The sequence below is a fragment of the Xiphophorus couchianus genome, chromosome 20, assembly GCF_001444195.1.
Source record: "Xiphophorus couchianus chromosome 20, X_couchianus-1.0, whole genome shotgun sequence".
Classification (NCBI taxonomy): domain Eukaryota; kingdom Metazoa; phylum Chordata; class Actinopteri; order Cyprinodontiformes; family Poeciliidae; genus Xiphophorus; species Xiphophorus couchianus.
Genome location: NC_040247.1, coordinates 29752665 through 29780561, shown reverse-complemented (window position 1 = coordinate 29780561; position 27897 = coordinate 29752665). Strand labels below are relative to the sequence as shown.

The 27897-nt window shown below is 38.4% G+C and overlaps 1 protein-coding gene and 1 long non-coding RNA gene across 5 annotated transcripts in view; both read left to right on the top strand.

Annotated features, from left to right (window-relative positions):
- Positions 1 to 27897, top strand: part of epha8 (eph receptor A8) — a 132723-nt gene that overhangs the window by 17936 nt on the left and 86890 nt on the right. The gene's annotated exons all lie outside the window — the stretch shown is intronic.
- On the top strand, positions 311 to 20614 carry LOC114135775 (uncharacterized). Its single transcript, XR_003593652.1, has 3 exons — positions 311 to 321; positions 11490 to 11499; positions 20439 to 20614. It is a non-coding gene; the product is annotated as an uncharacterized LOC114135775 (long non-coding RNA).

The following is a 27897-nucleotide window of genomic DNA, read 5'->3' as shown; positions in this document are numbered from 1 at the left end:
ACTGATGGAGACAACATAAAAACCTCCAAAGAAGACACACAGCACAACTTCCTTCTTCACAAAATGCAAAAGTCAGAGTGGTGTCAGATTGTGGTGGTTGTAGGATTTGTTTTGTCCTTGACAAAAGACCATAAGACATTTCTCCTGTTAGCGCTAGACTTGCATGCTTGTTTTGGTTGTATTTACCCAGAATGCCCTGCACTGTAGTTGGTTTCCTGCTTTTGGAGTGGTCTCTGGTCTGTAAGACATTCACATTCACTCCAGAGTTGGCTTCAGGTGAACCTAGGCGGACCAGAGTTCACATTTTTGATCCTCATCAGAGTTCGATTGAACATTCATGTCTCCCCAAATGAACCAGACTTTATAGGCAAACAAATTAGAGTTGGTTCAAAGCCGACTAAAAGGGGCTGGTGTGAATGCACCCTGGGTGTTTGATTTAAAATTGCAGCACGATGATGTTATGTGAGACTGTTATCTGTATCTAAGCAAATATTCATAGATGACATATTTGGCCGACTTCCTCTAATGCTCTCAAAGACCTTTCATTGCTCTAAAAGGCCACCTACTCTGTAATTATGAACTGATTAGTCAGAGTAAAAACAGATTTCATGGCCCAGCGATCAAAAAATACTGCAAGTATCGCACAAATAGAACTGCACAGAAAACACTAAAATCCAATATCGTTCTGTTTCTGTTCTTGTAGCCTTGCAGCACTGTCTGTGGTAGACATATGGAATCACCAAAGAACTCCGCTGCACATTTTGAAGGCTTGGAGTCATGGCCACTTTTGTATGACCTGTATTCATTTCTGCCTAATGTGTTTCTATAGATATTGTGGTCTATTTTCTGTCATAAGGTAGGCACTCTCTGAAGGAGGAACAGTGACGTGACCATGATGTGAGACATGCTGACTGACAGTAATTATCCCCATTCATCATTAGGCATTAGCCTGGGATGATAAGAGCTCTTTATGTGAAATGTCAGCTCGCTGAAATGATGAAAATGATTAAAGGGCGTCTGCGTGAAATAGAGACGTACATACAGCTCAAGCTGACAGCATGGGGCCTGCGGATGGAGCGCACTCTGACTGGGAAAATGAAAAAGAATGCAAGTACTTTTATTTATTAAAGTGGAGTGAGGGCAAGGCTGATATAAAAACATCAGAGGCTTCCCGAGGCTGCAAGTTGAGTGTGTATTGATAAAATTTCTACTATTTTCCCCGCTCTCTTTCGCTCTGCTTCTTTGCTCAACCCAGCTAACCTCTGGGTGAACTTTCCCAACCAGAAATCAATAAGCCCAGCCATACTTTGTTGAAATTTCGCTGCAGCCGGTTAAACCACGAGTCACGACTTTCCCTTCGTTTCAGCAGTCATTGTGAAAACATCAACCTACTTCTCAGTGGACACCAGCGCACACAGATAGTACACTGTCATTTACTTATAGACTTTCCTCTCTTTTGTATTCAACTCATCCGTCCTTCTCTGTCGCTTCTTTTCCCCTTACTTCTCCTTTTTACCTGCTCTATAAATAGCTCCGCTTGCCTCTCCTCTGCGTCTGTTGTCATCCCTTGGGAAGCAGGGCAGGCCTGGGCAGCAGTACAGTCGGCTGTTCGCTCCGGTGTCCCCTGGGAACCAATGGGCCTCGCTAGCCCTGAGCATCCTCCATCCTCCATCATGCAGCAAACATGATACACAAAGCAGGGTCTTGTGCTCCAGCCTAGGAGCACCTGCTAAAATAAGATATGAGGGATTGTGCCGGGCTGCGCTGGCCACTGTAAACCCAATCAGAGGAGTGGAGGCTCCACTGCTTGCTCTTTCTAACCTAATCTTGTGGTTTCGGAGAAGAGTAAACCGTCGAGTGTTTACAGTATATCCTGCTGTTTCTTTGTTGGGAAAGCGCTGTCTCTAGTAAATTTTGTGCTGATATTATCGAAAAAGTTGCACAGTGCACACCTTGTGCTTAATTTCCATAACAATTTTGGACGCTCTGGCACTGATTATGACGTGTGCTCCTGTGTCTCCAGTGTATAAATAAGTTGTACTTTGCAAGACACGGCTTACCCAGTCGTGATGTGGGGAAGGCTGCCAGTTGTTATATTTCAGATGAAGAAACTACTTTTCTGATTGTGGTAATCCAGAAACACAAAGACTCAAGATTGAACTTACACTTGTGCTCTAAAGGCTCAGACATGACATAGATGGACATTTTAGGTCTACTCGTGTCTCTCATGTAATCAGGAGTGAATTGAAGCTGATATGTAAGCAGACTACAGCAGCAGTTATGACTTGTGCATGTTTCCATGTGAAAGGGTGCGCTTGATTTCTTCATCACTGATCTTTATGATTGTGGGGTTTCTATTCATGCCCTGTAATGATAATGAGAACGCTAATGTCTAACTGAATGCTGTATTAAATGACTGAATTGTTTTAGAACAAAATAAAATTTATTTACATCTGATATAGTTATTTCAAAGACACTTTTTAGAGAGTGTTCTGTTGTATTTAATATAGGGCCAGGCTCTTGACTCGTTAATTTTGATTAATTAATTACATGGATTTTAATGTGCTAAAAATAGTTTTTTTCTTTTACATACAAAGGTTCCACCCTGAACCTTCATATTAATGCATTTTGTTATACCTGTAAGTCTGATGCACAAGCAACATTAGCAAACAACAGCAATGGATGACGAAGCTGCTTCTCTTGGCTCACTGGTAATGTTTGTTTCAAAAATTGATCTGATTGGACACTGGAAGAAGCAATTGTTGTGTTGTGCTAAAAGGAGTTAGCCAATCAGTGAATCTATTCAAGGCTAAACATGTAGCAGCAGCACAGACGTCCCCAATGCTAATGTCAGCGTCCACCGTCCTGATATTTTTTATCAGGAGTTCATGAAACACTGGAAAGATGGATGGATAGTTTAGAACTTCGGATGTTTGAAAGATCTAAATGACAGATTAAAAACAATAAATATCTTTGTTCTTGAGCCCATATGTCTAGTTATTCAACAATTTAGCATCAAAAAGGGTGCCTGAATTGGAAACTGTACTTATATTGTCAGCATCTTGGTTTTGAATAAATTAAGATTAATTACAGGTCCTGCAATTAATTTGATTAAAAATGTTAATCAAGTCCCATTACTAATTTAGTCATGCATTCAACATTTTTTCTAAATTACAACAATATTTCATCTTGATCATTATATTCCAAGGAACATGTTTGCTGTTTATTCTTTTCTGCAAAGGGCTTATATAAATCATGGTTTCTTTCCTTGTGGTATGAAATTCTTCAAAGATAACGGTTCAATGTAATCAGTAGAATGTAGATAGCAAACGTTTTACCAGTTGACATAATAAACTCAAATTGAGTGGATTGTTTTATCCCTAGGATTGATATAGAACACATTATTACATTTTAATCTTTCTATATAGTTTCAATAAATTGACTATAGCAACAATAAAAAGTATTTACCCACTTGGATGTTTTATCTGTTTTATTGCTTTTACAAATCCGTCAATATTAAGAAAATGTGGCATTTTTGACAAAAGAAAAACAAACAGTTTTCTTATAGGCACTGTATATATTTCTGTATAGAATATTTCATATTTGAGCGTCACGTTGAGGCATTACTTTGTGACAATTTCACTTAAAATCCCAATGATTACAGTAATAGAAAAAAACTTTACCGGTTCAAGGGGTGTGAAAACTTTCAACGTGCCGTATCGCAGTTCTACCCAGGTACCATCCATCTGATTGGATCGTTGTTTAATTTTTCCTCATCAGTTTTATTGAAAGTCTTCTAAACTGAAAGTCAGCAGAGGATTCAAACATATTGGAGTTCTTCTGCTCTGCTTGTTGTCTGCTATGGAATTGATCTGATAAAAATCAACAAATCAAAAATGCATGAGCCACGTAAAGATTTCATCAAAAAAGAATCAAGTATGTGGCAGAATCCTATTACTCTGAGGAGGATGGTACAGCTAACAAATCAAGTCCTCAATCCAAGGCCTCTGTAAGCTGGAATCCCAAAGGAGGAGCTGCAGTGCTGCATGGCTTCAGTTCTTGAAAGGGTCTGCTTATTTAGATTTTAGTTTATATGAAACCTTAAAGAGTCATTGTGAACCACAGCAAATGCATACAAAGAAAGTGACTTTTTGAGTAAAAGGTGTCCGAGCTGCAGCGGACAGTCACATTCAGTACGGCTCGTTTTTCAGGTAAAAAGGACATTGTTTAAAATAACATTTCAGCTGGTTTTAAACTTGTTTTTAATGAACTCCACATTTCTGTCTAAGTGTTTTTTTTTTTTAGTCTTGTGGAATATTCTAATCTTTCATTGTGCTGTGAGCAGAAAATAATCACAACTAACAGAAATTAAGTTTTGAAAGAATCTGTGTGGAATTAATCTGTGTAACGTGCTCAGTCACGCAACTGAGTTCCTGAAGTAAGGCAGCTTAAGAATAATATCGCCACCTTCAGAAATTAATGCCGTAAGTCATTGTTTGCCAAAAGTGATTTCTTTTTTTACCCAAATAATATTTTGGCAAAAAAGACCAGGTGAAATTTTTTTGGGGGCCAAAAGTGATTTTGGCACAAAGAAATGACTTGGGCCATTACTTTAGGAAGGTGACGATATTGACATTTCTTGAATATGAATATGCATATTCAAAGATTTCAGCTTTTTTATGTCTTTTAGGTTCAGAGACTCTGGAGGATATGTTGCTGTCGTCCTCCATGGACACCATTAGATTGCGTGTCTGTTTCATAAGGGAACAAACAAACACTGGATATTGGAGAGGTGATGGAATCTTTAAGTCATATTTTACATGAGAGATTTGAGTTTGTTTTTTCCAGCAATAAATGTAGTTTTGTCTTTTTGTAAAATGTATTTGCTGTCACTGTTTCAGTTTTTAAGGCTGAATTGTGGCACAGCAAGAAAGTTCTGGGTTCAAATCCCATCTTGGAGCTTGCATGTTCTCTCTGTGCATGCGTTAGTCTCTCCAGGTACTCCGGCTTCCAAAAGCAGGACTGTTAAGTACAACAGTCTCACTAAATTGCACTTAAAAAAGAGATAAACCATTTCCACTCCAGCCTTCAGGGGGCGATAACGTACTTGTTTGTAAGTTGTCTATTCTGACGAAAATAAAAGATCTACAAAGTGATTTATCATCAGAATGGCAGCATCCTGGTAGCAGCACTGTCTCCGGATTCATGACTGGAACGTAAAACACAACGGATGTGATTTACTCATTGAGAATTTTTAAAGTAGGCTAACTATGGTGCTCCGTACCTAGCTATACCGCTAACACAGCTGTAGAGCCTAGCATGCAGTCTGCTTCCTGGTGCCATCTCACCGAATCATTAAGCGAAGGCCTATGGAGGTGTGACGACTCTCAGCACATGTGGTAGAATCTCTATGCTAAGCCGTGTGTGGGGGTGTACAGAGTGTGTGAATGAAACATGGGATATGATCTCAGGATGTGGGGAATAGCTGTAAGAAACATGTTGGAGAGAACCAAATCATGATTGCTTTCCCACTTTGAGTTCTTCCAGATTTGCTGTGATCGAACTACGTTCTATAGGTTATGGGGAGTGTAAGGTCTGTGGTGTGAGGAAACTTGCTACTTGGTATATCTTACACCTAACATATCATGTGTTACAATGCAACAGCGTCTTGCGCCAGTGGCAGAGCCAGTCGATGTTCATACCGCGGCTGTGTGACGAAAAGTTGTTTAAACAACAGGAGACTTCCACTGCTCAGGTCTGTTCAACCTGGACGTTGAGATGTTGAGAGATCAAGGTGTGTGGTGTCCGTCTCTGCACCAGTTTGTAGCCGCCGGAGGGTCGTTTGGGTCCCACTTGCCTTAATAACTCCTGTGTTTGATTTGATTCATTATTGTTATATTTAGTGTTGATACATGTATGACACTAGTCTGTTGGTTCATTTATGAAATTCTAGAACAAAATGCTTCCCGTATCGGCAACATGTATCTGTCACATAAAGGATGATTTTGTATTTTATGGTGGGGTGGTGATGTGATTGTTTTCCAAATTAATTCTGCATTTCTCTACATATTTAAGATTAGTTAGTGGTGGAACTCTTACTGTCTGAATTTGGTGGTTTTCACTTGTACTGATGGGAAAAAACAGTCTCATAATAAAAGTAGTATACACAACCTCACAATTTCACACTTCCTAATTTCGTTTTATATTGAAAATACCAAAATATTTTGCTCACTTATTATTTCAATGTACTTTACATGACACCAAGAAATGTTCAATGAACAGTTACCAATTTCATCACTTTGGTGTATTGTGGAGGAAAAGGAAAAGAAAAACTGCAGTTTTATAGCCTTTTTTTCCCAGTGGTGAGAACTTGACGAGGAGTTTCCTTTATCTGGACCAAGTTCCTATTTAACATACATAGAAAATATTCTGCCTTTATAACTGCTTTAAAGACTTGGCTTGTCTTTAAAGCAGCTTTGTATTAAAGAGAATTTTTTAAAATTAACATCTGCTTTGGAAAGTGGTAGGAAAAAAATGAATGAGAACAAAAAGGACAAAAAAATTAATTATTAAATATACGGCAGTGCGTATTTTTCATCTTCTGTTTTTTTTGTCTTCACAGCTTCTAACTGGGTGCGTATTTTTCGCTCTTTCTGTAATCAGTTTTCAGTTGTCAGTGTGCTGTTTAAATCAAAGAGCAAAAGGAGCCAAATAAAATCACGTGAAGTGTGAGGTGGGTGGCTCTCTCAGATATGCTAACACACACACGCACACACACTGTTTGTCTCTCTGTCGTCAATTCTGTTTACTGCTTTAAACCTCTAAAACTCCATCCGCGGCGTTCCCCGTACAAACACAGGGAGAGTTCAGAGGAAGACGATGAAGTTGAAAGCGGTGTGTCTTCTGAAGGGAATATTGGAGAGTCATTATAAGTCGCTCAACAGTCTCTTTTTTTTCCTCCGCGAGACTGAACCTCACTACCCGGGAGAGAATGCTTACGCTGCTGTTGGGACGTGCTGAGAGAAGAGGGGCCTCTGGGGAGGAAAACTTTAGGGAGAAAGATGAGATGAAGATGAGGGAGTAGGAGGGAAGAAAGTTAGTGAAGGTGTAGAAATAACAAGATGAAGCTTTAATGATCCCTCTGGGCAAAGTGGGCCACTGCTCCAACAGCCACTGCTGAAGGAAGAAAGAAGGGAAAGAACCAAAGCGAACGGATTGGCTTACGTAGTATATGAACGTTGAATTGAATGGGAACAACTGGATAAATTTTTTGGTTGAAAACGTAAATAAAATCTAATTTGTCTGTGTATTATTAGCCTGGCCATTGCTTGCCTATGCAATTCCGCTTGATTCAAATTGCTCTTATAACTGGCTGGGCTTTCTCCCGTTAATTAGATTCCTCCAGTTGAATTTCTGCCAGGCCAATCAGCGGACAGAAGCTGTGAACGAGGACGCCTGCTGTTTTAGAATTGTAGTCTGTCTGTAGTTTTAGCAAGGTCATTGTAGATCAGTCTAAATATTGAATTAACATTAACAACCGCCTAGTTCAGCTTGGCACTTCTTTCTTAGCAGTGGAGGATGGTTGTTCACAGTTCAGGCAGTTTCCAGTAAGCTTCATTACATATGTGACGGACAAACGTTAGCAACTGGGTAAAATGTAAAACTTCATCAGAGTCCTACGCCTTCAGGAATCAGTTGCTTCTCCATCGTCTGGAGTACAGACGCTCCTGCCAAAGGAAAGTGTAGAACAAGGTTTATACCAGGCTAGTAAATTATTGAAGTGTATTTAAATAAAAAAAAAGTTAATATGAATACAGCTGAACTGTAAGTATTCATTCAACATGAACTGTTTACATTTTCTGTTGTTACAACCTAATACCTAACTGCATGTTCATGTTTTTTGGGGGGGAACTCCCCCCATTTTTTCTTTTTTTTCTTTTTTTTGGGGAAAAAGTTTAGTCAGATTGGATGGAAAGTTGAGGTGTGTGACACTGCATATTTAGATATTGATCCAATATTGAGTAAATATAGGGCTTGTACCAGAGATACAAGCAGAATGCTTTATACCGAAACCTTATACTTAGGTTTGATATGTCATCAAATGTCTAACCTTTAATTGTTTTGGTCCTTTGTTTGAATTATTTTATTCTAATGTTGGACAAAATTTTGTCAAAGTTTAAAGGGGTCTACAAAATATATTAATAACATATTAACATAATTTTGTGCATTTTTCATGAACAGTGCAAACAAAAAAACAGAATTTGAGAGCAAATCAGAAGAAAATCTTTTTTGAGGTAGTTAAAACTATTTCCCACTGTAACTAAAATTTCAAGGAGAAATCTGAATTTAAAGTATCAATCTTCTTACACTAGTATCAACCTGATGCTAACTGCATTTCCACTGACCATATAATTGTGCAACTTTACATTTCAAAAATACATTTTTTTAAAAGAAAACATGACAATTTTGAAAAAACTGGTTTTCTGATCAAATGTTTTGTGTGTTGGATAAGGTGGTTCTTTGATCGTATCAGAATTGGTTTATTTTGCAAAACTATAATGGAACAATGGAAACACTTTTTTTTCCTTTTACCTCATATGAGTCACATTGTCAACAACCCGATGTTGCCACTAGTGCAAACCAGGAAGAAGAAGATGACAGGAAGTAGTTTGAAGGTGATGGTACGGCGTGTTTTTTAAAAACTTATTGTGTGAATTTAATTGTGTTTCTTATTTAATGGAAACACCACAACTGCATAATTGTGTTTTTTCGACAGCAGAATATTGACAAAGTTTTGCAGACATTTGTAATGGCAACGCAGTTAATAATAAGAGTTTGGTATTGCTATTATCCATATTTTAGATCCATCCGCCCACCTCTAATGGAAAGCATCTGCGAACATGAATCTTCAAGCCTTGCCTCAAATCCTCAGTGGAATTTATGGACTGGGCCATTCCAACACATGAACATGCTTTGATCTAAACCAGGGTAATTAAGCCATTTCATTCCAGTGTTTTGTACCTGTGGCAGATCTAAAAACTGCAGGACATCGGCCCTTGAGGACTGGAGTTTGACACTCCTGATCTAAACTGTTGCATTGTAACTCTGGCTGCCTGTTTTCATCTTGGTGAGTTTCCCAGATACATGATTGGAAGTCCAAGAGCAGTTCTTCATGTCATGTTGTGACTGGAAATAGTGACTCCTACTGAACTATCACCATTTTCATGTACAATGGAAATAGAGGAACACTTGGACACTGAGCTACTTTTATTTCTCTTTTGCAAAAACCATTGTGCCATTAGAGAGTCATTAGCGACTTGAGATTCGATTTGGAAAACAAAAAAATCACCAGAGAAAGTCGCTGTCTCTTTGAACGTCATTAAGGCGTCATTAAAACAACAATTTATGCAACGGATTAAATTTGGAAACTTGTCGCACTCAGATTATTAATGAGTAGATTTAGTTTGCGAAGAAAAGCCTCAGAGTAGCTCTTTTTCTTTCTCTTCAACACACACGCACACACTCCTCAGCACACACGTCCACCGGTTGTGATAGTGAATGCTGATTACTGATGAGTTGGCAGCGATCTGTGACAGCAGCTGTGAAATTTGTTGGAGGAAAACAACAGTAAAAACACAAACTAGCTGCATCTGCTGTCCTTTGAATATTGGACAGAAAAAAAGTGTGTTGTGTTGATACATATGATTTCTGTTGTTTTCCTGAAGTTTACGTTCAGAGGGTTTCTTTCATCAATGCAGCATCATGAAACCATATAGATGTACATATAACAATATTGTTATATTTTGGCCTGTTGGCCTCTCCATCCAAATGCCCAAATCAGTTTTAAAGGTACATCCAAAATATATCAGATGCAGTTCTTGAACACTATAGTGCTTATTTGAAAGTCTTAATCTTTAAGAAGTATATAGTACTGACTGTTGTAAATGTTTCTCAGTGGGTATGACTTTGCCATTTGGAGATGTCAGATAGAAACTTTGGGTAAGATGTATTCATATCACAAGGTTAGAACTCCAGAATGGGTCACTAACGAGGGTTCTGTTCACTTTACACTGCAAAAAAACCTAAATCTCACCAAGTATTTTTCATCAGGTTTCTAGTGAAAATATTTTATTGCACTTGAAATAAGACAAAAGTGACTTACAAGTAACTTTTCAGCAAGATATAGTAGCTTGTTTTGAGTCGATGATTCCTTCATATTGATGAAAAAGTTTTAGTTCCATTGGCAGATTATTTCACTTGTAACATGGGGAAAATATATTTTTATAAGTGAAATAATCTGCCAAAGGAAATGGTAGTTTTTCATTATTACTGAGAAATAATTGACTGAAAACAGACTTCTACATTGCGGTGAGCAGTTACTCCTAAGTCTGTTTTGTCTTATTTCAGGAGTAATAACATATTTGTACCATAAACTATAGAAAAATACTTGTTAAGACCTTGTGTTTTTGCAGTGTATTCTATAACACTCAAACACTTTTTTTCCTACATTATCTTAATGGGATATTTGTGTGTAGAATTTTGAGAATAGAAATTAATTGAATATAATTTGGGATAAGGCCGTATCATCACAAATGTAGAAATAAATAAGTGAAGTGTCGTGAATGCATTGTAAAATCCAAATTCTTTGGCAGCATGACGAAAACACAGTTAGCGGTGCATAAACACAGAGAAATGCTAATTTCCCAGTTGTGTGTGATATAAAAAGTTCTGCCCAGCTGCTGCTGCAGCCACTCTGCTTCTTGCTGTTCCTCTAACTGGAGTCGGGTCCTCTTCATCTGAGGAGTTCCAGCTGGACTCCTCCATTCTGCTGGAGCTGCTGGCAACTTTCCAGTAGAATCAGATTCTTGTTGTTGTCTTCATATCTCATATTCATAGCAAGTGCTGCGAGTTTTGCCTCACATACTGTATCAGCGTTTTGCTCCTGTGGACAAATAGGATAAAAAAAAAAGACTAATTGACAGCAGCTTTCTTATTATCACGTTTCCGAATAATTTTATCTCGGCAGTTTTTTATAGAAGTTTCCTCTTAACTCTTTTTTTTAACCATTATTTATTTAGAAAGACTTTCAAAGCCTATAAATAAAGTTTCTTATGATTTTGCACTCGAGAACTGCTGTTACTCATTATCTCTGTCGTCTCTGCTAATATCTTTCGTTAGTCGGAGGAGTCCAAACTTCTTTGCTAAAACAGGCCAAAACAGTGAAGGCGAATGTTCTGGAGGGCCATAAAAAAAATCTACTTAACTTTTTTAAAATTAGATTTTGCTTTCTTTTAAAGCAAATATGCAATATTAAATGAAATGAACAAAGGTGTCCATTTCTCTAAATCAATGTCTGATCTCTAAGTCATGTTGATATGAAATTGCACGTATAATTTCCTAAACTTTGTCAATGATTGTTTTCTACTTTTGTGCAGAAAAAAAAATCTTGGGTCATGAGAATCAAAAGCTGCAAACTGCTCTGTGGTCAGATGCTTAGGCGTGGAGATCCACATCATATTTAGTCTGATATGTTTTGGTCTTTTCTGGACTTGGTGTCATGTAGTGTTGGTGAATTACACTTTTTCTGTGTAAATGCTGCACATGTTTTAAAATAAACATTAGAATCAGACTATTTAGGCCATTTTCCCAAGAAAATACACTTTTTGTAAGAAAATGTGGAGTTTTAACTGAAGTGTCCCATTTTGCAAGAAATGGAAGATGTTGTGCTAACTATAGGAAGTGTTATTTAAAAAATCCCTGTACTAGAAATCATGCATTAGTAAATGAAAAAAAAAAACTGTAGCATTTAGTATAAGAGCATAGGTAACATCACTCTGTGTGTGTGTGTGTCGCAGAGTAGTCTCTAAAATATTTAGACTATTACCGTATTTTTAAAATAAAGCCAACATTTCATAAGGTGTGTAGAGCCTCAGTTTTACTCTTAGATTTCCAAATGGCTGGCAACATTTTCAATTTTACCATATTTCATAAATCTGACTAAAAGCTAAAAAGAATTTAAGGCAGCAACTTTGCTGGACTCCATTCAGCCTTCCTGTTGTCTACTGGAAATCTTTATCTCACTTGCAACCTGAATGAACCTCAGATATCTAACGTCCTTTCAAATACCTTTTTACATCTCTTTTCCTGACCTCAGTTCATTTACCGATCGGAAAACAGATTTGATTCTCCTTTTCCAACAAGTTGGTTATCAGTGAGAACCAATCAGCCCAGAGAAGAATGTCCAGTTACGATTCTGCAGTGGTCACCTCAGTTCTTCTCCATTTACTTTAGTTTTTGTAGTAATGCTTTGAAAGTCAATAGAATTAAACGGGCTACAGTTTTCTTTGTAACCTGACATTAGAAACTAAAACATATTTGAAGGAGAGCAGCTTTACTTTAGCTTACATTAACACAGAGCAGAATCAAACAGAGGCTAATAAGCTAGCAGGGAGCAAATAAATAATAAAACACAATATAATGAATATTCCAACAGATACCTAAGGGTATCTAATACATTTAATAAGTTAATGTAGGATCCTCGATCCTGTCAAAAAAAAAAAAAGAACACGTGAATCTGAGCCAGTCGGTGTACTGTAGGGAGTTTTAATTTAGTACTGAGTGCTGAACAAGACTTTAGCTGCAGGCAAGTTGACGCCTGTGCTTGGCTTTCCCCCTCAGGTAGTGCTGCATGTCCTATTTAGTGAGTCATCAATTTGATCATATTTAGCAATGACTACTGACATCTGGTGTGGTTTCTCTTACCAAGAAAAATGCTGTGATTTGACCAAAAATGATAAAAGACTAGCTTGGATTGATCAGCTGAATGCATCGGCTGCCTGTTCAGTAAAACATCGTTTAAGTGTTTATTGTTTCCAGACCAATAACTATCAATCAGTTTGGATCTCACCTGTTCTTACATTTCTCTATGATGATGTCAGACAGCTTCTGCTTAAGCACTTCCTTGAATCTACAGACCAGGCAGTAATCAAGCCTCAGAGTGACTGTTGGACGTCATCCAAGGCCAAAAAAACATCTGGTTGATTGCAGTTAGTTCATTTTTTAACATGAGTTGTAGTTTTAATTTCAGTGGGATCAAATTTTCTTTGATAAATTAAATCATAATTTTAAAACAGATTTTTGTATTTCCTAAAGCTTTCATTGTCTGAGTTTTTTTTTGTTAGTTACCTTACTTCTTTACTGGTTCTAGTTTTTTTTTTTTTTAGCTTTACATCATGTTATAATGTTATTCCCTCCTTGAAAACATATGTATAGTGTTGACATCATGCTTTCATGCATGTTTGAGAAATCCTTTAATCTCTGCACTCTCCAAGCTTCTCAGCTTCTTCTTTGCAAAGCTCTCCTCACCCACTAAGTCCCTTCAGACTAGTTAGCAGCAAATAGCAAACACCTGATGGAACTACTCACCTGTTGAGCTCAATATACTAGCAGGTAAAAACATTGTTAAAGGGTTAACAGAGGAGCCGTGTGGTGATGACTTCCTGAAGGCGGAGTTTCAGAAAGAACAGGAGTTTTTAAAGAGGCCCAATTTCAAGGTGTTAATTTACAAAGTCAAATGTATTTTTAGTCATATTTGATATATACAATTTTTATAACAGCTGAAGATGAGATAGTTACTTGACTGTGCTATAAAATGGCACTTTGTGGCTGGAAAACACATAACACTGCCCCTTTAAATTCTTATTTCTGTGTTTAGTCTTGATTCAGTAGATGTTTTTGTGTTTTGTTTTGATCAATGTGTATTAATTTCTGTCTTTTTTAGTCATTTCCCTTCATCCGTTTAGTTCAGGTCCCCAGTCATCTCTCCTCCGGTTTTCCACTGCTTTGCCGGTTTTTGTCAGATCTTCTCATGCCTGTCCCTGGTTTTATTGTATCTCTTTATTAAATCATCACCTTTGAAATGAGGAAATGAGGCTCCACCACAACTCATGACAAAGTGTGACCAAAAGACGTAAAACCAAGTGAAACTTGTTGATTGGCCAGATGCTGGAAGGATTTAATTAATTTTTTTAAGACTTTTGTTTCCCTTTTACTTGATAGATTTTAGGTTTTAGATTTCCACCTTGAGATTTTTATTTTTTAGTTCATTATCAAAACAAATGCACTCACTTTGAACAGGAAGGACTCCGTTATTCTATGTGAGCTGGTTCAGAAATGGCTCTCACAGATTCTCGCACGGCTCTGTCTCTGACGTGCATGCTGTGCGCACATCTGAGGAGATTGATTCACTAAACAAAACAAAGCGGAGCAGCAAATTGTGTGTATGTGGATGTTGACTCAGCAGTGATAATATTAAATGTAGAAATTCGATCCACAGTAGAATAAATATTTGAAAACAGTGCAGAAAGCCTCGATTTGATTAAATTACGTGTTTCTCACACTCTGGGCCTGATCTTTGTGCTTTCTCCAACATAAACGGATTTACACCACGAACTAATGCAGAAGGAGCCCAAACTGTTCAATAGCAAGTTACCAGGAGAAAAAGAAAATAACTAAATGTAGTGTACATGTGAAGATAAAACAATGAAATTGCTCTCTTACTGGAGATCCACTCTTTGTGTGCTGTAATGTGCGTTGCTCTGTTCTGCCACCGTACCACTTTGAGCTTTCATGCATGTTGCTGTATGGGAGTCCATGCTGTGCAGTCAGACTTTCAGATAAACTCCATCAAATGCACCGTCTTCTCTGGGTAAAAAGCCTCTCATGAAACACTAAAAAGTGCAATTTCTCATCAAAGTACTTTAAGTTTCTCCCCCCCAGTTACTTTTGTCATAAATAGTGTGCAATTGAAACTACACCTTGTCCTTCTAATTGTGGCTATAAAGGCTGAGCAGAATGACTCCATTCTTTTGTGACCAGTTATGGGGATAAAGGTGTGTCCAAACTTTTTGTTACAGGGGCCAAAATTGTCAACAGTGGGCATAGATAGAGAAAAGAAAAGTGAAATTTAAGCAAGTACAGTAGGCCATTTTTTTCCAGGTTCCAGGGGGTTCATTGTAGATCTAAAGCTTAAGAATGATTTTGCACATTTTCTGTATTAAAAGCAAGGCATCTAGTTTTCAAATTATTTTAGGGTCGATTGAACAAATTTGATCTCTGTTATAGAAACAGGGTTTGGGTTACTGTCTTTCAAAATGCTTGCTAAAAGTTAGCCGAGTTTAATTAATGAAATAAGAGCTGATTTGGCTGCAGCTTGTTCTTGTTGGGAGCTGCTATTTTTAGCTTGGCTTGAAGTTGTTGGCTTTGGATCGGGAGCTTTCCTCCTGATCCGAACTGTCTCAGTATTTGTGACATACTTTACACGGCTTCCAGTGAAACCATAACATTTTTGTTGCGATCATTTACACGACACCAGTGACTGCAGTCTGTCACACCAACACTTTTGAAGTCAGGTCTTAGTGCGAAACGTTTCTGTAACACCCAAACGTAGAACGCACGACAACAAAAAAATGGTGGCTAGCATTGTTGCTGGGTTGTGCTGCTTAACCTGCTGAGCTAAACACAACTTCTCATTAGAAATATATATATGTTACAAGAAAGTTTGGTTCGTCAGATTAACAGGTTACTGTCTTCCAAACGAGGTGGAAGCTAAGGGTCAAAAGCTAATTTACATCTAACCTGCATCTTACAATCACAGCGCCATACAGTGGCCTGGCATGACAACTGCAGCTGACTTGAGGTGTCTCTGCGGTGCCGTCTAGACGTGGAACTTTTCCTCAATCAGCATCCGGTAATACTGGTAGTTTCCAGGCATGGCTCTCGTGTAAACGTAGCCTGAATGTGGACAGGAACTCTGGAGTTCCAGCTGTTTTTGTAGGCCTGAGCCTTGATGGTAAATGGGTTGTTCTTCAACATCCTGTCCCAATTTCCTTTTATCTCCTGCATTGACTTGCAGACCTTGGCTAAGTGGTGACACACTCCAACAATTTGTTCTAGTTCTTGTCATGTTAGACAAATCCTTTGTTGACAATGAGAAGCTGCAACCAGTCGTCATCACCTGCAAGATGACACATAAAGTACTGGGCATCTAAAGTGTCTCCTGCACTGCAGGCTAATTTAGTGCATCACATGCACTTAAAGACAATTCAGAGTATCAACAGTGATCATCAGCAACACGCTTCAACAGCAAGGAAGAGATGGTACCTCCACTGTAGAAAACAATTACTTTCACTTATTATGTTTCCTTGCTGCCTTGAATCCCCTCCACCCTCCAAAAAAGAAAGGAGGTTTTGATTTTCTTCCCAGATAGTCATTTATGTCGCCTTGCTCTCATAATTGGAGAGTCGGGAATTGCAGTAAGTGCCGTGTAGCAAATGCAAAATCAGAAACTCAACAGGTTACAATGCCGTGGTGTCTGCGTGGGGAACAGGAATGGTTTGGTGCTAGATGGAGCCCTACTTATCTCCCTGACAGCTTTTATCGTCTCCGCTGGTCACGGCGCGCAAGAACTTTGTTAGAGCACAGAGGTGTTGATGAGATAATTACACAGCTGTCATTGTGCCTGTCTGGCTCAATACTCGTTCTTCAGTGTCTGTGTGTGCGTGTGTGTACGTGTGTATTTGTGAACGTGTCACAGGTCAGCCACAATATTAAAACCACCTGCCTCATTTCTCCACTGCAGCTCAGTGAGATAAAGCAGCTTGTACAGGTAGAGATGATGGCAGCAGATTCTTTAAGCCGTGTAAGGCGGGGTCTTGATGCTATCGAGCAGGATATACGATTAAGTATTATCAAAGTGATATTTAGGGAAATTACATTCAAGTCAACACCTTTGTGTCTTGACATGCTGTTAAAGGTATTCGTCGCAGTCTGCTGCTGAAAAGGTCACTCATACCTGTCAGCCTCATGGCCTTTAGGGGTTTGTTGTAGTTAATGTTTTTAAAATAGAAGCTAAATTCATCCAAGGTTTCCAATTGAAGCATTTCTTTGCTATGTGTTTTTATCATTATTATTTTTTTAAAGCTCACTTCAATGCTTTATTTGGCATTCAGGTTTTTGGTTCAAGCAGAAAGCTGAAAGAAGACTAAACCTTAACTAAAATAAAAAGGACAAATTGATTACTTTTATGTTTTTGCAAACAATGGGAAATTCTGAAATCTGAAACTGTGTTTCTTAAAACATATTTTAATGTGAAATAATTCAGTCCAGATGTGATCAGTGTTTTTGCTTTAGGTTTTTGTTGGTGTTCCTGAGTATTTGCTCTTCATAGGACAAGTGTATTTGAACATTTTTATCGACCTTGGCTGTTTTTTTTTCTTCTTTTTTTGGGGGGATGCTTCTATTAGCATTGAGCAGGTCCTCCTCCTCCTGCTGCTGCTGATCCCAGCTCACGATACGATTAAACACAGTAAAATACAATCCTGGACTTCTGTTGTTCCTTTTATCTGTCGCAATAGGCAATAAATCAATTAATCATATGATAAATTAAAATGAACTCAATTATTTCATGAGTTATCGTTTTTCTCTTGCTATCAAAAACTGGATGACAAAAGTGTTCAGTCTGGTGTTATGATCTCAATTATCCCTTTTTCCCCCAGTTTCTGCTTTATTATTTATTTATATTTTGGATATTTAAAATGTCTTCCAGTTCCAGTGTTAAATGTTCATTAGGATTTATTTATTGAGAATGTTTTCCTGCATTAATATGTCATTGCCATTACATGACTTGAAAATGGTCTCAAAACAATAATATTGTTTATCACAATAACTTCTGGGACAATTTGTTGTTGTGTCAAACCTACTCAGAACATTATTGTTGAAAAGATTCAAACTTTACTTGTTCAAATTGTTAAGAAAGGCTTGATAGGAGTGTTACTTTTCCCCCACGAGTAGAGAGACTGTAGGGTTTTTTTATATAACATTGGAGGATTTAATCAATGTGTTTGAATAAATGCGCGGTTTGTGCAACACTTCAGCATTCATTATGTACTTCTGGGTTTAAAGTTGCATTTCCAAACATAACAGAACTCCTCTCATTTAATTTAAAGTTATAGGAAAGTATGAACTTTTATTTTATTTTAAAATAAAAAGTACAATTCTTCTCATTTTAACCAACGAGAAATGTCTCGCAGCCTTCCGCCTCAAAGCTCTAAACTCAGATCCTGATCCATACCTGGGTCACTTTCAGAGTAATTTTTTTCCTGTTTTGTCTGATTTGGGTCTAATTTTGATCCCATCACTTTCCTTGACATTTGTCTCACTCTATGCGAGTATCAAACTGGGACAGAAGTGCAGATTAAAATACTGACCTTCATATTAGGAACCTTCACTAAACAAATATATATATATAGTATATACTGTGTGTATATATATATATATATATATATACAGTATATGAAGAAATGGGATTCATGGCTCTTTGAAAGTAAATTTTCAGTTTATCTTTTCCTTTTGGGGGTGGGAGATTTATCCATTTTATGGAAGCTATGCTGGTGAGATATAGAAGTTTGAATTACTCAGAGAGATTATTTAAGGAAGGTTATCCTGGCTGGTAATATCATTTGTTTTACTGTTCTTGCCATCTGAAAGGTCCATCCAGATGATACTATTTTATTTGGCTCTTCCTGGTCCATTTGCCCTTTGTAGTCCCCAGATTTCCTCTTCATATGAAGCTCATCCCATTGTCCACATTTGATCTGCGCATAGTACGAGTTCTCTGCTGCACTTCTCCTCTTGTTCTCTGCCTGGCAAAGAAGGATTTTATGGATGCATGTGTTGAGAGAAACAGCAAAAAAAAAAAAGAAAAAAACCCCCCTTTGTACTGTAACTGGGTTCCTATTGTTTTTTTGTTGATGAGCCAGTCAATAGACTGTAAATGTCACAAATGATAGCACGTTGTGAGGCACACTTCAATTCGATGAAAAGTATTGCGACATTTTGATGGAGAGATCTTGTTCCACCTCTACACCACAGATTCCACCATATCAGTGTTGCTTCAACAGAGATAAAGTCGAAATAGAGACTATTGTGGAAAACACCATGAAAACAGATTCACCTGATAAAATATGAGAAGCACAAACCTGCTCTGAATGCGTTTTTGTCAACACGGGCATGTCTAAACCCATCAGGTTGTTGAGCTTTACCATTGATGTTCACTTGCTGCCTAAAGCACATCAAGTTTAAAAGGTTACACACTCATATTTCCACAGTATCATCCAGAAAACTGGCATAATGCGCATTATTACCATCATACACTGTGTTTTGTCTTTCAGTTATGTATGTATACATACAGTATATCCTACGCTGCATGCATGTGTGTTGGAGCAGTGTGGAGTGCTAGCTGGGACTCAGAAAGTTGGAAGGAAGAAAATTCAAAAATAAAAACAATTCAATCTTATAAATCTTAAAAATTTTCAATCATTTTTATTTTTTTAATCAAATCTATGCAAATCTATGTTGCTAAAACAACATAGATTTTTATTTTTACTTTTTTACATTTTTGTAGATTTTGTAAATGTATACTGACTGGTTGACTTTTGATGACCTCTGGAAACCTTTCTTATTATCTTTAAAATGATAGCAGAACAAAGATTTTTTTTTCTGCACAAACAAATTGTGGCAATACAAAGTAAAAAAAGAAAAAAGTATCGCCTTAATTATAAAACTAATCAATTAAATGGATAAAATGATGCAACAGATTCAACTTGTTGAAGCAGAAATGTTTGGCAAAAACTTTGGTTAAGTTGAAGGTGTGTGAGTAGGGAGGGGGAGGGGTCTGAGGCAGCTTCACTCGGGGTCTGAAGGAACGTCCAGCAGTCCTGTTGTGGAGGATACTGCTGGAAAAAAAAAACTCTAAGAGCTCCATACCTTCAAATAAAATCAGAAGGTATGGAGCAGCATTTATACTGAACAGTAGAAACGCTCCGATCAGGTTTTTTGCTGCTGATTCCGATACCGATTATCCAGGAGGCCGATCTCTGCCAATTTTTGCCAGTCGCCTGGAATGGCTGTTAATTTTTCTCTTTAGGTATAAAGAATACTATGTTTCTGGCAAAATGGAAAAATTATCTGGCAATAAATTCACCTAATTTTCGACATATTTTAATATACATCTAAAATCTTTTTTTTTTTTAAGTTACATGCTGCAGCTCTAAGCAGCTGTTCGGTGTGAGAGTTCACTGTCTGGTGGAGGTTGAGAGGCGCTCCGTCTGTGAAATATTACTACCAGTAGCGTTAGCGGCAGTTCAAGAGCGAGAGCAGCAGTGTTGGTAGCTGTGTGCTGCTTCACTGGCCGCTCTGGATGTTCTTTTTTTCCTGCAGCCTCGATGTAGCTAAACTCCGTCAACCGTGTGTCGTTTAAATGCCATATTAGATTCGTTGTGTTGATGCATTTTGACGTGCTTCACCCCCAACGCAATTTTCCGCCACAACACGCAAACGTCTCCATTCACTCTCAGAGCGTTATAGTTCCACACGATAAGATTTGTTGCCATGCGCTTGCGCAGTGTGAAGGAGAGAGGAGATGAGCTGCACATGCAGGCTGAGAAGTGAGATAAATGTGATTGTTTTTGGTGATCGGCAACAAGAGACAGTGATCGGCGATACACTTTTTCACGGAAATCGACCGATTATGATTGGTAGCCGATCGATCGGCACACCTCTACTAAACAAATTGAATAATTCTTAAATAGCAAATCAAAGTGAGGAGAAAACATTCTACAAGTTGATGTTTCTTCACATATTAGCATTACCTGCAGGTTTGCAAAGGGGGTCCCTGCCCAGAAGCTAATACTGTTTGGGTTGCATGGCATGGAAAAGTTTGGGACCCTCTGTGTTAGAACATGTGCTTAGACAGTTGATGTAGAGCAATCACGTCACTTCTCACTTTGAAATATATGACCTTGTCCTCTTAGGGGGGAAATGAGGCTTTGAGCATCTGCTGCTCTAGTCTGCCATTTCCTTAGGTTGTAGCTCTGCTTTCTTTGTGTGGGTGTGTAAGTGTGTGTGTGTGCACCTTTGAAATGGTTGTGTTCAGTTGCATGGAGTCAATGGAAGTGCTCTAGGCAAACTCTGCTTTGTCAAAGACAGCCAATAAGTCTATGTTGAGCTTGGAAACGCTGCCTCTTTTAGCCTGCCATGTCCACTATCATAAACTGAGGCTGTGTGTGTGTGTGTGTGTGCGGGGGTGGGCGTGCATGTGCAGGGGTGTGTGTGTGTGTGTGTGCATGTATACACAACTTCTTCTGCAAAGTGTTAGGAAGCCCTGCTGATTTGATTTATGCCATCAACACCAATGTCAGGCCCCAGGCATGCAAACAGGAAACTATAACCTGCTGGCCAAAGTGAGTTTCCATGATGAAAGGATGAAAAAAGTAATGGAGGACGAACGTTGACCACTGCCCTGGGAAATATGTGGCCTGTCTCTCAGCGAGCAGGGACCAGCTCTCAAGTTGGTGGACAGATTTTTCATTTAGCTCTCTCCAACTTGTGGAGTCCGGGGTGAGGGTGGGAGAGAGAAATTGCTGGAGATGGTGGAAGGGCAGGAAGGGACAGTCTTGGGGGTTTGTGTTTTTGATATGAAAAGAAAGTTACGATAAAGGAACAAACTCAATTTCAAGCTCCCGTTCCTCGAGGAGACGCACTAAGGCTGCTACGCTAACCTTCACCAGGAAGCAATGGCTGGAACCTTCTGTTTTAGCTGTGTGAAAATAATGATTATTGATGATGTCAAGCCGAAGTATTGTTGAATGTTTTTTGAAATACAACTGTAAATTTGATTGATTTATTGTGATTTGGAGTTCGAGAACAAATAGAGCTTGTCTGGGAAGTGCCAGACAAACAATAGTTGGTTTTTATTTGCTACTGGTTTTGATAAAACTCTGAGAAGTGTTGCGTTAAGTGATCTGGCTGCATGTATGATGCAATGAGGAGTCTTGCAACTCTTCCATTAGGGCAGACTTGTGGATTGGATGATCAGACAGATTTTTCACCAGCACCTTGTCATGCCTGGTAGTGTTGGTGAGCAGCCATGTTTAGATATGTTTACAGTTCTGCCATATAGTGCTGCATGGTATGTCTCAAGTTTATCATTACTGCAGTATCACTGTATGCCATATGCATATGGAGAAGAACTGTCAGGAGTTGGGTTGAGAGAATTATAGATATTTATACAAGATCCATACTAAGATGTGCTATTAAAAAATTATTTGTTCCCATCTCTTAGTGTGGACTACATCTCTACTTACAATATTAAAAAATGTTTTAGAATGGAATAACAATTTTCTTGTCCCTTTGTGGAAATCAGTATGAGTGCGGTTACTGACATTGTTGAATTTGAAGGTACATAGATCCACGATGAGAATAAATGCTTCTTCTAGGTGTCTAGTGTTAGAAAATCCAGGGAATTAACTTTGTTAGTGCATTTTCACACTAACAAAGCACAAAGCTGGTAGGCTCGGTTTGATTGGAAACTTGTAACATTTGTTATATTTTCAGCTGGTGTGGTTCTCTTGCACACTGCATTTGCTTAAAATACAATTCAAATACAAACTTAATTAAATTGGGGTTCTACCTTGACTGGAATGTTTGGGTTATGCGTTCCTGTTCTGGTTCAGCCAACTTTACAGATCAAGATGCCGTTACATCCCGAATCTCTTACTGCAAGCCAAGTAGCAGCTCTTTTAGTTCATCCAGCTATTTTGGAAAAATGACATTTTGTGATACAGAGCTTTCCATAAAAGCTTAGAAGTCATTACAGCCACTGCATTCTAATGGATATGATATATCCGCTACATGAGATGCATATTCCTTTGCCTCCCTTTTCACCCATTCTGAATGCTGCTTAATTACCCAAAAGACAGACATTTCATTAAAAAGCTGAAAAATTTTCTCATGTACTTGTAGTGGGATTTCTGATATCTCATTAAACACTAGTTTAGATTGCATGTTTACAATCCAGTGTGACAAAATGTGTTATTTTTTTCTGGATTTTTTCTTTTTTTCTCTGTTTGATTAATCACAAACACTTGAGATGACCATTTTCCATTGGTATTTGCTGCAGAATCTTTACACTTACCTCGGTAGTAACAGAATCCCTGACGTCTTTTGAGATCCAGGGAGCTACTGGAACAGTCCCTCAATAATTACAGTACAGGTCAGCAAGTTTCTCCTTGCTCATTAAAAAAAAAGACTATTAAAACTACGTGAGTCATCGCACCACTTTCATTAAGCCATCATGGTAGACCGTCAAACCCGCTGAGAGGGGTGTGAGAGGTGGAATCCATTTGTGACCTTGGGCAGAGAGCAAGAGGTTGCTGCTTTCTCAGTTTAAGACGATGGAGCATGAACACAGTGGGGAAGGTAAAGACAGAGAGAAAACACACCTACTGGAGATGAGAGTTTGGTGGCACTGCCATCGGTTTGTGTTCTGACCCACTGCCCCACTCAGCAATCAGATACTGAAATTAGTGAAGGTGACACACCAACTAATTGCAACACTTGAATGACTTGAAGATCTCGAAGCATCAGTAATTTTTATGAAGAACACACTCCTGTTGTGTTAGTCAAAAATATGAAGTGGGTCTGGGGCACAGGAGATTGATCTGTTCCCATTATGACAGATTTTTCTCATCCAATTTACGTCGATAATTTCTATCCATTCTTGACCTCGCTTTAAGCTATAAACTCTCCTGACTAAAATGTCAAAGTTTTACTCCAGAAAACAGCAAGTGGCCGACTTTAGTTTTAGACTGACTTGCACGGTCTCTCTGTGGTTGATGAATGTGGTGTTCTCGTTATCATTTCCAGCTGTTTACCCTCTTGGAATTGCAGAAAGGGTTATTAGTTAGAGGTCCAATTGTGTTATGTGGATCTAGAGGAACTTATGACCAAGTCCATAGTTTTGGGGGTTACTGCAGGCCTACTTGGGTTGATTTTATAGGCTACCTGGGCTTTGGATGCTCAAAACTTGAGCTGTATCTGTATTCTGAGCAAAAAGTAAGTCTTGTTCTAAGGGCTTAGTGTTAGAGCTACGGACTTGCATTGCAAAGGTTGATAAAGTCTAATTTTGCTTGATTCTATTTATGCCTTGGTTCACATGGAAAGATTTTAAAACAGTCTACTAATTTTAAAAACCCGAGAGGCCACACACGAGGATAACAAAATCTTAGGTATTGTAGGTTTGGTCGTATAGTGTGTGGTGTCCAGTCACAGGGAAGGAGCAACATAACACACACCAAATGAATTCACTCACACACAATCACATGCAAAACTTCTCAAGACTAAACGTGAGTTCAGAGTAAACAAATATGGCTGACTGGCAGCAATCAACAGTGATAGTTAGTGGAGTAGAAGTAGAACAGAGAAGAAACATTACAAAGACATTGTCATTTGTCTTTAGGGAATACCTCTCGCTGTGATACCAAGCCAAGACAATCCAACATGATGAATTTCCCCAATTTTAGGTCAGAGGGGTCCCGACGTCCTCTAGAGCAGACCATATCACTTTTACCACATAGCTCTTAAAATTATCTTGAGAGCCATCTGAGCCAAAATTGGGATAAAAATCTTTTAGTTAGTGTTTAGCAGGATCTCCTTCTCTTCTGGGCTGACATGAAAGATTGGTTTGAGTTTGAGTGCTATAGGTGTCAAACTCCAGTCCTCAAGGGCCAGTGTCCTGAAACCTTTAGATGTGCCTCTGCTGCACCACACCTGAATAGAATAATTAGCTCACTAGCAAGGCTCTGGAGAACTTAACTACATAAGAAGGAGGTAATTAAGCCGTTTCATTCCAGTGTTTTTTACCTGTGTATCTAAAAACACCGGCCCTTGAGGACTGGAGTTTGACAGCTGTGCCCTAGGGTCTCATCTGTGCTATTTGTAGATGAGTGTGAGACCGTGGTTCTCAACCGCAGAAGGTGGTTTGATTACTTTGCATCAGGGGCCAAATGATGGAGTTGAAGAATTTTGCCATCTTGTTCTCTTGTTTTTGTAGGAGGGTTATGGCAGGAGGACAAGGCGGGTAGTCGTACTTGGGCCCACAGTTTTGTGGTCGCTCTTGCTATCTATTATGGTGAGGGGAAAAACTGAGCCAAATCCCAAACATCTCAATCTACCAGTCTGTCTTTGTTTAAACTGTCATGGTCTTAACAGATCATGCTCCCACATTATCCGGGTTCCAAAGACATCAACCAACACAGGATTAAATGATTACATCCGTGGCTTCCTGGTATTTATTATCATGATTCTATAGAGTACAATAAATGTATTGTTTCATAGTTGGATGTCTGAATCTAGGTCTTGGACATTACATTGTCATTCTGCAATTTTCTGGCTTTTCTTTTCTTTGAACTTGTCCAACTGTATGGTGGAATACAAACAGACAGTGAACTAAATAGTCATGAGAGGAGTGTTCCAAATGTACACACAAAAAAAATCACTGAAGTATGAGAAGGAGAAAAAAATAACTAACAAAATTGCTGAACCGGTAAAATTTAAATAACTTGGAGTTTCATGTGTATCTCTGGCATTTATGAGCTGACAGGTTCTTAAAGCAAGTATTTATAGGGTCTCCACTCTCATCCCTCTCTACCTGCATTTTTTCCCCCGAGGTCTGCTCCTGTCCTGGCCTCTTTGTTGTCCATGTCAGCTCAGCATTCTGTTTCTACACCAAATATCAGACCCAAAAGTCAAATTTTTACATGTGCAAATTATATTGTTTCTAAAATGTGACTACAGAAATGCTGGTTAATAACTGAAACAATCTGTACTCTTTGTTTTTTCTTGTACATAGAAAGGACTGCTGGACCAGTGCTTCTGTCTGTTTGTGTGTCTGCTCTTTTCTGTCAACCCTTCGTCAGTCGCTCATACTGTGCCTGGTTCTGCTGGAAGTTTCTTCCTGTGGAGTCGCTGCTTTTTGCTGCTGCTGCATGCTTGGTCTGAAAGTGGGATTGCTGCAAAAAAACTCAATGCAATTGAATTTGCCTAGTTTGACATCAAACTTTTGACCAGTTGGCGATAAGAACTATATTTGACTGATTTTTTATTATAACTATGATCAAAACCAAACGTCCACCCATCCATTGTCTATTCCCACCTAACATTGAGAGGTTGTGGATTGGCAGGTGCCAATTTAGGTAGCTAAATTAACACCAACATTCAGTAGTTGACATGTATATGTGTATGTACTTTTAATAACATCTTTCAAAAGGTTATATTATATGTAGATTATTCCGGAGTTTGAATTAGGATTAAATTGTCATCTTTTTCCATCTGTTTAATTCTCTGTTTGCTTTGTTTGCATAAACTAGATAATGGCATGGCTGAATGCTTAAAAAACATGCATGAGTTATGAATTTATTCATGAGGAAGCAAAATGAGTCTATTTGTGATATAAAATTGTATATGTATCTGCTGCTTTATTCAACTTTGACGTCTTTGACGTGAGACATGCATCATAACTCTATGCTAGAAAATGCCAGGCGCGACAAATCCAGGCGTAAACAATGTCTGAAAAGTATAATTCTGGAAATTATGAAATAAGTCTGTCAGTAAAACTCATCACATCGCAACCCGGTCACTCCTGGTGCCCACTACGCATCCAGGCAGACTTCTCTACAGAAGTTGCACTCAGTACGCTACAAAACACTGTTGCTATTAGTTGTGCTTTTTTATTAGCTCCTTTCATCTTGCTGTGATCTTGTGACAATACTGTTGGCTCGATATCTTTTTATTGCTAGGGAGATACAACCTCAATAAGCAAAAACATTCAGATTTAGGTTCTTCAGGGACAAAGCAGGACTTATACACTGTGCAATGTATAGTTTTATTGTTCTACCTTGTTGAAAAAATGACATTCCCATGAGAAAGGCAGGTAGTAGTAAAACAAGTATTTTTTGTGACTTAACTCATATCCATAATCAGGCAAAACAAAATACATTTACTATCGGAGAACATAGTTCTACAAGCTCTGATGATTTAAGTATTAATTTTTGGTCTTTTATGCCAAAAGGAATATTTGCCCTTAAGTCAGATAATTATCCTTTATCATTGTTTGCAGAATAACATACAGTAAAGGTGATTGTATACAAGATAAATGTTTATAATATCTAATACGTTTTAGAGTGGTACATTTTGGAAGAGATGATAAAAGGATTAGCTCAAAGTTGAGGCTTTTTCTACCTTAGAACTTTATCTGAAAGGAAAGTGGTGGGAAACTCGAGGGTTAGAGAGCACACAGTTCATACTTTATTGATTTCATGTCATAGCTGTTAAATGCAGTTATGAGTGAAAGTGCGGGCAAAAGATGCCAAGAAGAGTTAACTGTTTTATTAAACATTATTTGTCTGCTTCACCAAACGCCCTGCATCAGAGATCTTATTAGCTTTTAGTGCTAAAGGTAAGAAACAGAGGTACACATCCAGACAAACATACTGAGTGAAAGATATGAATACTACTAGTGCAGTGGTGTTCAAAGTCAGTCCTGGAGAGCCGGCATCCTGCATGTTTTAGTTCTCTCGCTGGTTTAACAAACCTGGATCAAATGATGGTTCCTTACAAGGCCTAAGAAGAACATTGACATGTTGGACAGGTTGTTAATACCACCAGGGAGAGAACTAAAACATGCTGGATGCCGGCCCTCCAGGACAGACTTTGGGCATCACTGTACTAGTAAGTAGAATTAATGGACCAACAAGCTTCTTGTAATACCCTTAAAGGGTATTACCTGGCATTAAGTGTTAAGATGTGCTGTGACAGAATTTCTTGACTTGTTAATGTAAATAAATATGCTACCTTATAAGTTGTTCTAAACTGCTGTACATATCAAACATGACTTACGAGATTACACGTCATAATTTGACACCTTTAAAATGTTGCAGTCTCTTTAAGAAGTTCCTGCTCTTTTTGACACTCTGCTTTTAGCAGAGTGAAGGCGTTGTTAAT